Below are 13,217 nucleotides of genomic sequence, written 5' to 3' on the forward strand. Positions count from 1 at the left end.
CATATAATATGGCTCATGGCAGTGGCTATAAATGCTTAAAATCATTAGCATGCTCATAATTTTAGCTCACGAATGAGGAATAAGTATAGAAAGGACCAGTAATTTCTGCCGGTGGATGAAAAGATTTGAAAAACACACAAGTTAGGAGATTTATATACACACAGAACATGAAAAAATGGGTCATGTTCTGTGTGTATATAAATCTCCTCACTGTATTTTCCACTGAATGCATCCGATGAAGTGAGCTGTAGCTCACGAAAACTTATGCTCAAATAAATTGGTTACTCTATAAGGTGCCACTAGTACTCCTTTTCTTTTTGAGAATACAGACTAACATGGCTGCTACTCTGAAACCTGACACAAGTTAGACAAATTGTTAAACTTCAAGACTGACCTTCCAGGTGTAACAGAGAAAAACATGGCCCATAACTTAAATAACAGAGTTTGCCTGTTGCTAAAAATCAAAGTCATTTCTTGCCTGGAAAAATACTGAACAGGATTAACCAATCAAAATAGAGCTGAATAGATGGATACTACAATGAGTGGGAAATCCCACAGAGACCCATTGTTTAAGGGAAAAATGGGGAAAACTGCTGCACTAGTGGGCATACAATCAGCTGCATTTTAATCCCTGAAAAAGATGGGTTTCCACTTAATATAAGAAATTTGAACAGTATAGCCAAAGTGGAGAGTTCATTTATTCATGTTGTCTCTAAATAAGCAATCTGTTTTTTAAATGCTGTGAACTGTTATTCCACACATTGTATTGTAATTACTGTTAAAATGATAACGTTTTTTCCTTCTTATCTACTCCTGTGTTGTATTGCAGATGAAAGCTTTGTATGTAATTGTACTGAGTTTTTGTACACAACCATTTGTGAATGTGCGCAATGGTAAATTTCTAAAACCTGTAAGACCAATGAGTCTGTTATTCTTATATTGCATTTGATGGTGTATTCAGCATTTATATATAAATTATACAAGTTACAGTTTAAATGCTTCAACGCTATAAAATGTTCATGACAGTTGTAAACAGTTTACATGACATATATAGCCCAGATAAGGGGGAAAAGAAAAATATTGAGGGACAAATATGTAAATTTGTCTCTCAAAACTCTTGTTACCAGTACAAAGATTAAGTACAAGTTTATATAAAACATAATAGAGAGAGTATTAAAGTTTTAATATTTCTAGCAATATAAAGGTTTCATTATTAGTACCTGGGACAAGATTTTCAGTTATATATTAGCATCTATTGGAGAGTTATTAAAAATAAATTTCATTTTGTTTGGGTAGGATTTTGTTTTCATTTGAGCTGATGAGCACAAAAACTTGATACTAGTGAAAGTACAGTTGGGTGTTTTAAGGAAATCAATTATAAAGGGTCTAGTAAGATATAGTATATACTGGCATGCTTCATATGTCTTATAAAATTAATCAATGTGCTTGCAAATGAATGAGCAGCAGCTGATCTTACAAGATAAGCAGCAATGTCTCTCTCCAAGTTGAGGGTGAGCTGAGCACATAACATTCTTGGGGATATCCAAAGTGAATTTAGTTCCTGAGGTTGAAATACAGTATCATCAAATTCTTACAGTACTGGAGTTAATTTTGTGGTGTATGGTTAATTTGCCAGAAAATTGCTTCACAGATCAGTACTTCTTGCAAGATACAGTGCAGTCTTAACATGGAAGACCTACTACAATTGCTTTTCCTATTTCACTAAGTGGATACCAAAGCAAGGTATATAGAGTCTACAAAGAACCATCTGTAGGAAGCTAGAAAGATTACACTAATTTCATGGTCATTCTTAAAGACCTAAATGGATTTGGGAGTCCTAACATGCAAATTAGTTCCCTCAAGTGGAGTCACAGTGATTCTCTAAAATCCTCTCTGAAACAGTTTGAACTTGAGTATGGTAGAAGAAAAGCATTGCCACCTAGTCTGAGCACCTGGCACATAACTTCTGTGCTCTGCTTTCCTTCTATGCCTTGCTACAACTGTCCTAGAGCAGGAGATTCCACCTTATCCTGGTATGCTGATCATCAGAGTTTATTGTGTACCACTTAGGCCCGGGGCTTCCCAGATTTCATTGAAAAACTATTTTTGGCTACATGAAATTAGATGGACTCAGATACTTTATCAGTTGCATCATGGCAAAACTTGTACTGAATGTTAGCCATTGTAAGGCATCATTTGTAAAAGCAGCACACACACAATACACAGTAACAGTGACTACAGATTGGCAAGGAGAGTCTTGGCTGTTGAATTATATGGCAGCATTGAAGAACACTGCTTTATTGTAGAAATTTTATCTTATACTATACTTTGTAACAGGCTAGATGTTGGAAGAATTAAAGTCACACACCTCTGCCTCCCCTCCAGTCTTCCTAGAAATTATTTTTTGTTAGAGCTATAGGTATCAGTTGAAATGTTCTCATTTTCAAGCTCGCCCTCCCCTCCCCCCCCAAAATATCATGGGCTTTTTCCTGGTGTGCACTGTATGGACACATGCACAGAAGCAAACTCAGCTTCCCTACTCTGCCAGAGAACAAAATCTCAACTAAAACTCAAACAACTGTTCTGTCCCTGATACAGCTGTGAAATAATTAGAACAGCACACCTTAGAGTTCTTTTGGGGATCAAAGCAAGTTTCCTTCAAGGGTGTCTTTGGCATGTAAGCCACTGCAGTTTCCCCATACCCTTCTGCGTTTATCATAATTCATCATCTTTCATCTCTCCTTATTCAGTGCCTCCTACACAGAGCATTGAATGCTGGGAGGCACAGAAGGATCAGCTTGGAATGTGAATACTTACAGATTTCCCTGACCCTGAATGAGCAAAAAGAATGTCTAGAAGAGAAGTTTGAACGGCCCTCAGATTTAAAAAAAGGAGGAAGGGAGAAAACAAAATAAGAAAGTCTCTAAACCCTGTACAGCACTCATGGGATTGATTGTTTCTGGTGAAAAACACTAGAAAGGAAGTAACAGGGAAACAGATTTGCGCAACAGGATTTCCTTCCAATGGGCTTCTAGCAGCTACTGAAGTTGGGTAATTTAATAGCTCTCCCGTCTGGGTTTATTAAGCATGAGGTTTCTACCATTTATCAACCTGCCTTAGGGTTTCACTTTTTCTTTTCCAGTGCAAACAGTTGATAATCTATAAAAGCCTCTCTCACCTAGGAAATTCACAATGTATTTCAAATAGTATGTGTGTAGCTATATATTGAGAGTTCTCTCTTCAATGTGAAGGGCTTTGTGTCCCCCCCTATAAATATGGTTATTTCTCCACTCCCTCCCAGTTTTCAGGAATATCACCATATGACATCTGTCCTTCTCTAGTTCACGTCTCTGCGGTGGGTGCCACCAGCAAAGCAGAGGGAAACTTTAGTTCCTGATATTTCTAAGAGCAAGTCACCTGAGAATTATGCCAGCTCCAGAATTTGAATTTGAATTAATTGGTTCAGTTATAGCAAGGAAGGCTCTAGATGTGACCCATTCACTCGACTTAGATACCCTGGCCTAAATTAGAAATAGTAAAAAAAAAAAAAAAAAACCACCACGATACCGCCACAAGATTGGTGAAATCCTACAAAAGAGTTTGCTCAGTAGGATATAGCATCCATAAAATTGAATCCAGTTTTTTTTCCAAAACAGAATTATGAGTCAGGCAGTCATCCCATCAGGGGAAAATATAATAGTAGAAATAGCTGAAGGATGGAAATACTAAGGAGGCAGAAGAATTTTAATGTGGTACATGGAGATACAGTTATAATTTGTGGAATCAAATTAAGCATATGAAACTTTAGGCTGTGTTTCAGGGAAAGTTTCCTGACAGTGAGGCCTATGAGGTGGCAGAATAGTTTTCGAAGGGAAGTGGTGACAATTCTGTCACCTGGGATGTTTAAAGTCAGACTGGGGGGGAACCCTAGAAAGCACTGGAAGCACTCACAATCCTGCATCTGCTGGGAGATAAGCTGAGAATAGTTCTGTTACTTTTCTAACATCTATGATACTGTCCTTCTCTAGGGTCTTGCTGTCATTCAGACAGCCAGAACTACAGCACTTCGATAACCATTATCCCTGCCAAGAAGTGGAACATTTCCTTCCCCACTTTTCAAGAAATAATTTTCATCTAGGCTGTTGGATGTCAGATACCCACTGAATCCAATATGGTGCCATAGCTCGTATCCTCAACATATTTGTCCACTACTAAAAGCCACAATGTGTAATCAGCCGTTTAATTATCCACTCTTTAAACAGTAAACTGCCCCTACCCAGGACCTGTGCTCTGAGTGAATGAACACGACAATCTCTCATTTTTTTCTATATACAGGCTTTAGAAATGTGACATAGCCAAGATACAATCCTAAAAGGCTATTTAGGAAACTGCAGGTATCCACAGTGCAGACATCTTATGAGTGTTACGCCTGGGGGAATTCTGTGCCACTGCGCAATGCAGAACTTTGCAGAAATTAACAGGGCTTGCAGCATTTCCTTTCCCCCACAGAAATGGGCTGCAGGGCTTCTGGCCGCCACTAGGGGCTGCTCGACCCAGCAGAGCTCAGCTTGCACACAGAAGACACTGCTGGGGGGAGGGGGAGGTAGCTAGAGGGTTCCTGGCAGCTGCAGTTCCCAGCCTGCCCTAAGGGAAGGAGATGGCGGCATGCAGGAAACTCCATGCAAGCCCAGGACCAAGCATCAGGCTGTTCCTCCCTCTGGATCCCTGGGCTCTGAGAGGGAGGGGGCAGGTGTCTGGGCTGTGGGGGCCACAGCTGGGCTCTGGGGAGGGGTGGTGTGGGTATCTGGGCTGGGAGGGGCCCTGCAGCTGGGCTCTGGAGGGAGGGGGTATGGGTATCTGGGCAAGGGAGCCACCATGGCTGAGCACAGGGCTGGGGGAAGGGGACAGAGAAACAGAAACTGTCATAGGGGTTTCTTTAACTGTCTACTCCTGGGGGAACTTTTATGTGTGTTGTTACAGACATACTCGCTGACAGGTATTTTGAAATAAATTACCAAAATAATTGAAACTGATGTGATTATGTAGTGTTATTTTGACAAATAACATTTGCAGAATTTTAAAATATTGTGTACAGAATTTTTATTTTTTTGGCACAGAATGCCCCCAGGAGTAGAGTGTTATGGACTCACAGGTAAACTGCAAGCTTTTGCAAGAGCCGGAGAGACCTTAGGTATGTAGCAGAAGCTTGTTTCTATATTAGATTTGCTCCCTGGCTACTTTAGATGTTTCCTCCTAATAAAACTATCAGAGGTCCCTAAATTTACATAATCCACCTCTTGTCAACCAGTCTATTGTAGGCAGAAATACTGAATTTTTGATCTTTAAAGCCTTATAAGCATTACATCTAACAAAGACAGGAGTACAGAACTAAAACTGAGCTTTATTTATTTCATTTTACCTGCATTGACCCTAGCCCTTGATCAACCCACACAGAAAAAAAATCCCCACCCAGCCTGCTGGGCTTCCTATGTGTGCCTACTTGCTACCCAATTAACATCTTCTAAAGGGGCACATCTGCATTCACTTAAATATCAGATTACTGCACTGGAATTTTTAACCCTATACTTATCTTGCATTACACAAAAGATAAAAGCTATTTCTCCCCTCCACCCCCAAATGTTTCTCTTCTATTTTACAGCTAGTATATCTGGCCAAACAGCTTTTAATACAGTCCACTGTGTCATGCCATAAACCAAATTCCCTGTGTCCTTAGACAAAGGTAATACACCCACTAGGCCATGTTCAAACACTTAAAAGATGATTTTCTGGCCTAAGACTTCCTGAAAGTGAAGGATGATTAAACTAGAAAACAGTAAATCAGATCTCTGAAAAGACTTAAACCAGAAAATGACAGCATGAGTTTAAAAATAGAAACTATAAATATAAAATTTACAGTTTTATAAATTTCTAATTTATAAAAATATGCTTGCTGTGTGGCATCGTTGTGCATTTACAATTTAAAATCACAATCAATGAAACTGAATGCTGTCTACCAAAGCCAACAGTTTACAGTCACCTAATAATTAGCACTATTCAGTCTTAGCAAAAACAACAACAACACCAGGACCAAAACCTCTGTCCCCTAACCTCAGGCAAAAGCTTGGGTAAACACACAGAGTACATTTTCAAAAGCAAACTCAGATTTTTCCTGCCTTGTTTTTGCAGTGCCCAGCTTGAGATACTGTGGCTCTGATTTTTAGCACGACTGTGCACCACAATCCCAGTAGAAGTCTGTGAGAGCTGGGGGTATTAAGCCTCTCTGTAAATTAAGCCCCAAGGCCCAGACCCTCAAAAAGGTATTTAGGTGCATAACTCCAATTGATTCCAATAGGACTTCAGCATCTACATACTTTGAGGATCTTGCTCTCAGATTGGATACCCAAAACCTAAAGCAATTAAAATTAGAGGCTACTTCTGATTATTTTGACCCTGGGAGGGGCCCAATCCAACTCACTTTAAAGGCCATGGTGGTTTTTCCAGTCACTTTAATGGGATGTGGATGGACTCACAGGCCTTATGCTCTGCCTAGGTTGACCAGATGTCCCAATTTTATAGGTACAGTATCAATTTTGGGGTCTTTTTCTTATATGGGCTCCTATTACCCCCTACCCCCTGTCCCGATTTTTCACATTTGCTGTCTGGTCACCCTAGCTCTGCTCTGAAAGTTAACGGACATGGGACACTGTCACACACATAGAGGTAGCAAGTTCCAGAATTGAGGAAACTTCTGCCTCCATATACCCCCACGTTAAAATCTAGTTTCTGTCAAGAGAAGAATCTCAGGAGATCTCACGTGTTGGGATGGTGCATGTAGAGAGACAGAGAGGTGTGACTGTGCTCTATCTCTCAAGAGACTATTTGAACTTATGGTAGCCTTGTGTGACTGCCCCCAAAACATTACAGAGCACTTCCCTGCCCCTGTCCGCAACATGCTGTGTCCCATCACACCCTTACACCCAAGAGGGAGTGGCATATATTGGGACTAAACCCCTCCTTTTCTAGGAATTTCCCCAAAAGGCCATTTTGCCCTGTTACACCATAGATGTCATCTAACGGGCCAAGGGCTCAATGGAATAGGAACAGAACATGCTCATGATTAGATCTGAGGCATGGAATGAACCTGTTTTGGACTGTTGTCTGTGTTTCAACTTTCTATACAGTAAATTCTGGGACCACCAGACTCACTGAGAGGCAGCTTTGCTTAGTGGACAGACAGCATGGGGCTGGCAGCCAGGAACTCTGTGTTCTCTTAATTCTCTATATGTATGTACAATGTGGATAATAATCCTCCCCTACCTGATAGGGGTGTTTTGAAGATGAATTAGTTAATGTGTGTAGAGCACTTATGAGAGCAAAGTGTTATATAAGAGCTAGATCTTATTACTGAAGCTGTTGGAAACAGGAAATGAACAAGAGAGGCAGGAAGTAGTTTTGCACAGTCGTGGGTTTTAAATCCATATTACATAACTATTATCACTAGAATGCTGTCTTCCCAGAGCCATATTTTGTCATAAACAAATGGATGGAAAATATGTGTTGGAGAGTGGGATAAAGCACTGCTTTATACAAATGGGTATCTTCAAAACAAAATATAGCTGGAGACTGCCATGTCTGTGAACACTTTGATTCTATATTGCATGCCTTTTCCCTACCCTTCATCTGCCTTGGGTCTTTTTGCACTGTGGGCTCTTTGGGGGCAGGAACTGTATCTTCCTATATAGCTGTACAGGCCCAGATCTTCACAGGTATTTAGGCTCCTAACTTCCATTTAAATCTTTCCCCCTTCCTCCTGCAAAATACTCAGTTCAGACATGGAACAGCGTTGGGCAGGCACCAAAATCCTACTTTATGACATTGCAGTTTGTTCCCAGCTAAAGGATTCTGTTACCAAGTCAGCATTGTCATCTCACTCAGTTGAAATATCCAGGAGAGAAAATTTGAGGTGAGAGCTTGTATATCATTTGTATTGGTTCAAGAACATGTATCATAAACATGAACTCTGTGAACAATAAGCATAGCAATAAAACTAGGGTTTGTTACATTCCCTTTTGTTGCAGAATTCTCAGCTGCAGAAACTGGTAAAACAGCAGGAAATGTACAACCAACTCTTTTCCTGCCTTTCAACAGTTAAAACACCCCCACCAAACCACTTTCTTCAAAGGTGCCAACCCTACAAACACTTATGCATGTGCACAATTTTTCTTGCGTAATTTCCCTTGAAATTAGTGGGAATACTCATATGCACAAAGTTAAGTGCATGGGGTAAGTGTTTGCAGGATTGGGGTCTAAGATCTAAATTGTATAGCTGGAAAGTTCCCAGATGGTATCATCCAGGTGCAATTCAGCAAACTCTTTCAGGCTACTGAGGAGGGAGTTCAGAATCAGTCTCCTGAACCTGTAAAAATTCAGGGCCTAATTTCTGATCATAACTGAATGTTTTACAGAGGAAGGAGTTCTGCCCCCCTACTCTCTAATGTGTGCTACTTGGCAGCCCAAATCTTCCCCCACACTGCAAGCTCTGATGCACAGAGCATGCCAGAAGTAAGATGGAGTGGGTCGAGAACTGAGTGCTAGGAGGTATTGTGTGAAGCAGCATTCTAGAGTCTTCTGTAAATTAGACCAGTCCTTAGTACTGCCCAGAATCCCAGAGTGAAAAGGTGACTTAAAAGCTCCTTTACATCCCTCCCCCATGGTCTGCACCTTCTCAAATATACCTCAGCACAGAATTTCAGCCAAAATATTTAATAATGTAGATCTCTCTGAAGTCACTACAGGATTGTCTTGAATTGAGACACTAAAGATACAATTCCTTGTTGCAAATGAGCACAGACTGGGACCTTTCTTTACCTCAGATCCTCCAGGGACTGAAAATCTCTTTAGTGTTAAAACAGATTGACAAGAAGGAGGGCACCTAATCTCAGAAAGGATCAGTGAGGGGTCAGAACCACCAGCAATGAACCCAAGTTTACCAGGGTGCCTTATATGTGGGAGAGAATTCTGGGACACATTTATATCTTAGATCTGGGGATATTCAAAGCCTACGAATGATTTTGTACTAAGTCTCACATATCCAGAGCTTTAGACATATCTTTTATTCGCTTTCTTCTTCTTTTCCATTTGTCCTCGTCAATGGCACAACCCACGGAGACCTTCCCAGAGTTTTTTTCACCTGTTCTCCTACCACAGTTTCTGTTTTTGATCAAAGGCCTTACATAATAGAGATCGCTCCCCTGCTAATGCCTCCATATCTATTTATTTTCCTAAAAGAGACTGTGTTAAACCTAACTTAATCTGCTCACAAATCTGGGAACTTATCAAGTGTCAAAGCTCAAAATGGGGGAGGAAGAGAGGGAAGAAGGACCTCAGGAGACCATAGGAAGCTTGAAGCTCTTTAAAGGAAAATCATTTGTTTATTGCAAACATGGATCATTAGCAAAAGTGGCAAGATAGATTACAGAAAACCTGATTATTTATTGTGTGCCGACAGTGTGCTCTGCATTGTATAAACATGTAAGAAAGCACTTAGGAAAAGCAGATAGATGTACAGTTAGTTTAACTGTTGTTCTTGATATACACATTGCTAAAGCACCCATCACCTGGGCATGCATTATGTACATTATAGATACATCAAATTCCCATCAAGGGATCCCTACTCTGCTTTTCTCCCTCCTCACTAAGAACTGTTTACTTGAAGAAAGAATAAATCCAAATGGTGGCCATCCAGGGGGACATAACCAGGGCAATTCTGTAACTGCTAGGAAAAGGCCTGGACAAAGAGAGAGGTCTTGCAACATGACCTAGTAGTGGTCAGGTTTGGGCTCAGCTGGATCTCTTACAGAAGGGAATTTCACAGTTGGCAGCCCTACTGTGAGGCTCCCCTTAAATATTATAGTAGAGAATGATGGCTGATGCATCTGTGTTGATGAGTTTGAGGGGGGGGGAGGGGCATGTGGAGGTGTCTCTGAAGTAGTCAGTCAATTTAGGATTGTAAAGCATGCATGTATGTATATCAGCTGTTTTAAAAATGACTATTGAGTTCATGAATTTCTCTGTGACTTTGGGAGTTTTGCTGCTGCTGAACCAAGATCTAGAACTTTATCTATCTATCTGGTAACTAGGTGGAAATGAAATATGACTTACTGGTATCCATTTTCTGTATACACAGAGGGTTGATATCTGTAATTATGCTGATTACAGCAATTATATTTTAGTTTCTGCAGAGCAACTCTTCTGTGGCAATATAGGGTGTGTTTTCTTCACAGTGAGTGACAGGAATTGATATGCTAAACTCTCCTTAGCACCAGATGCTTAATCCTATGAGCTGCTGAGTGCCCTTAACTTCCATGGAACTCAGTGGGAGTGGACAGTGCTTAGCACCTCAATGGATTAGGCCTTAAGCCACTTAGAGTAAATATCCAATGCATTTGGAGGGGACTAAACCTCATGGCAGTTACCTTTATTTAGAATGCTGCAGCCCTGGCACCTGCGTTGCAGGAGGATCTCTTTGTCTAAAGCAGTGTTTCTCAATGACTGGTTTGTGGTCTGGCACCGGTCCCTGAGATCAACCTGACAGCGTTTAGGAAGGCAGCAAGCTGGTTCCTGATATCAAAAAGGTTGAGAAACACTGGTCTAAAGTTCAGTAGGAAAGATGGAATTTGCATTGGGTATGTAAACTAGTGTTCGTAAATGCCTAAATCCAGATTGTAAAAGGTTTACCCATCACATACAGACAATGCCATCTTCCGGTTTACTTAGTTATATGGACATGGCATTACTACATTCCTTCATCCTGACCCAACAGATGCAGAAGGCTCTAAATGCAGTCAAACTGCTGTAATTCCACTGTGCATGGGGCAGATGGAAAGAGGCATTCCTGGAAGTTTGTTCTGTTTGGCATCTTTCTCTATGGTACCATGGAGCGAAGCTTGTGGGGTAGTGGATGTGCATAGCCAGTTGATTCTCAACTACCTGGATCTAATAGCTAATGCCAGACCCCCCACCCCAAACTGTAGTAGCTGGTGCATTACTGCTTCATTTCTGTCCCTCCCAGACCCTAAAGAGCTTTCACAAGGCCCAGAAAACTTACCAGCATCCGACAGCAATTCTTTGTGTAGCGACACACTGAAATATCTTCATATTACAATAGCACCCAAAGGCCCCAATGAAGACTGGGGCCTCCCTGTCCTGTGCACTGTACACAAACATAAGAAAACATGGTTCCTGCCATGAAGAGCTTACGGTCTAAAACATGCAGTAACTGAAGGGTGTGGCAGGAGGCTACAATCAAAATAAGAACAGCTCTTAAAAGAACAGTATATATTTGTATGTGGCTGCATGTGCAAATATGAGAGACACATCAACCCTGCCCAATCTTCCATAAGTCTGTTCTTCTCTGTAAATAAAGACAAAGATCCAGATCCTTGGCTAGTATACATAGGTGAAGCTCCACTGACTTAAATGGAGCTATGTTGATTTACAGCAGCTGAGGATCTGACCCAGCAAGTTCTTTGATTTTGCTCTTTCAGCTATCACTAACACTAGATTCCACAGTAGGAAAACACTCCATCCTTTAAAGTACAATGGTAACCATTCTACAGTACATCTAGTCTATTAGAAGTTATTGAGCCGATTCAGAAACGCAAAGACAGCATGGGGGTGATAGCCACAAAGTACTTTATTATCTTAATCTACCAAAATAGCATAATAAATATGTATATGAAAGGTAGGAGAAATATATTAAAAGGGTGTCACTCGTGATCACTCTTCGCCCTTTGGCTCATTAACTGAACTGATGATTCTCACTAGTGCTCCGAGTGAGAGTGTGTTTCTCCAAAGTAGTTCTGTGTGTCAAAAAGCATTTGTGAGCAGAACCAGAGCCGAAGATTAAGATATAAATTAAGCATTTATGAAGGCACAAAAAGCATCCTGATGTCCTTTTTTATAGCTTCATATAAGGGTAATGGCGATAAATTATTTGACATGCTACAAGGACACTTCACCCTTGTGCGAACACTGATTGCTTTACTTTGCTGCATCTCATTGGGATGGAATGTATATCTCATCCTTTATGTTTATATACTCTGATTAGGGCAAGATTTGCTTGTTTGTCCCGAATATATTCTTTAGAATTAAAGCAAACTGAGCTCTTCTCTCATAGACAGGTATATCACTGATATTTTCTTCTACTGTCCTTCTTAATCAGTATCACATCTAACTTAACTGGCATAGTCCTATCAAACCTCTAAACAGCTGAATGATTCATTGCATATTATGATAAAACAAATTAATATCAAACTGCAGGTATAATTACAAGAACCAAAGCTATGAATTCTTTTGAGTTATGTACTGGCCATAACTAAACACTAAATAGCATCCAACCACTGTGCACAGAAAATCAACTCTGTATTTCAGACACTCAAGGAGTGCAAAACAAATATATAGATCGTATATACTAGGTATAAAGATGACAGTGGTGATATGTATATGGTAAGTATCTTTGTCCCATCCATCATTGCCCTGCAGGGCTGGTGAGAGGCAGGGGAGGGACCATATCCAAGTGAGATGTCTGGGCATTTGAGAAAAGCAAAAAAGACAAGACACACCCTCCTACTATAAAGTTTTAGGAGGCTGTTATGTCTCAAAGGGCTAGAGCCATGCTGTGGCGGGGTACACAGCCTGACCTGGAGGTATTAGGCTTGCTCAGTGCAGGAAGAGATGAATGCCACTAAGAGGGAGCATGCTGACCAGTAGAGGTTACTATACACGTATAACAGGTGTAGTTTGTAGGGGACTTGTGAGAGAGGGATTAGTACCAGGGTCACATCATTATCCAGCCAAACACAACCCACTAGTGTTCTCCATGGAAGTCCCAATCTGCTCCCCCTTCCTTGTTCTTGGGGCATGCAAGACACCAAATAATGGCTGCTCCTTGTGAGAGCTGGGGGTAATGGGGCTCCTTGTGCCCTCTCCCGTTCACGCGTGCCATAATCTGTCTCTGAGGGTTTTACATATAATCTGAGCCATTTCCAACAATGCATTTTTCTAGGCATCATAATAACTCTATGTGAGAGATCTGGAAATGGTACTTCCCAATAATAGGATCGTAGAGCATGATTCTGTGTGCTACTCAGCCCATCCACGCCCATGAAGTCAGTAGGAGCTGAGGGCACTCTGCACTTTGACGGATGCACTCAGCA

Source organism: Chelonia mydas, chromosome 18 (genome assembly GCF_015237465.2).
Source record: "Chelonia mydas isolate rCheMyd1 chromosome 18, rCheMyd1.pri.v2, whole genome shotgun sequence".
NCBI lineage: Eukaryota > Metazoa > Chordata > Testudines > Cheloniidae > Chelonia > Chelonia mydas.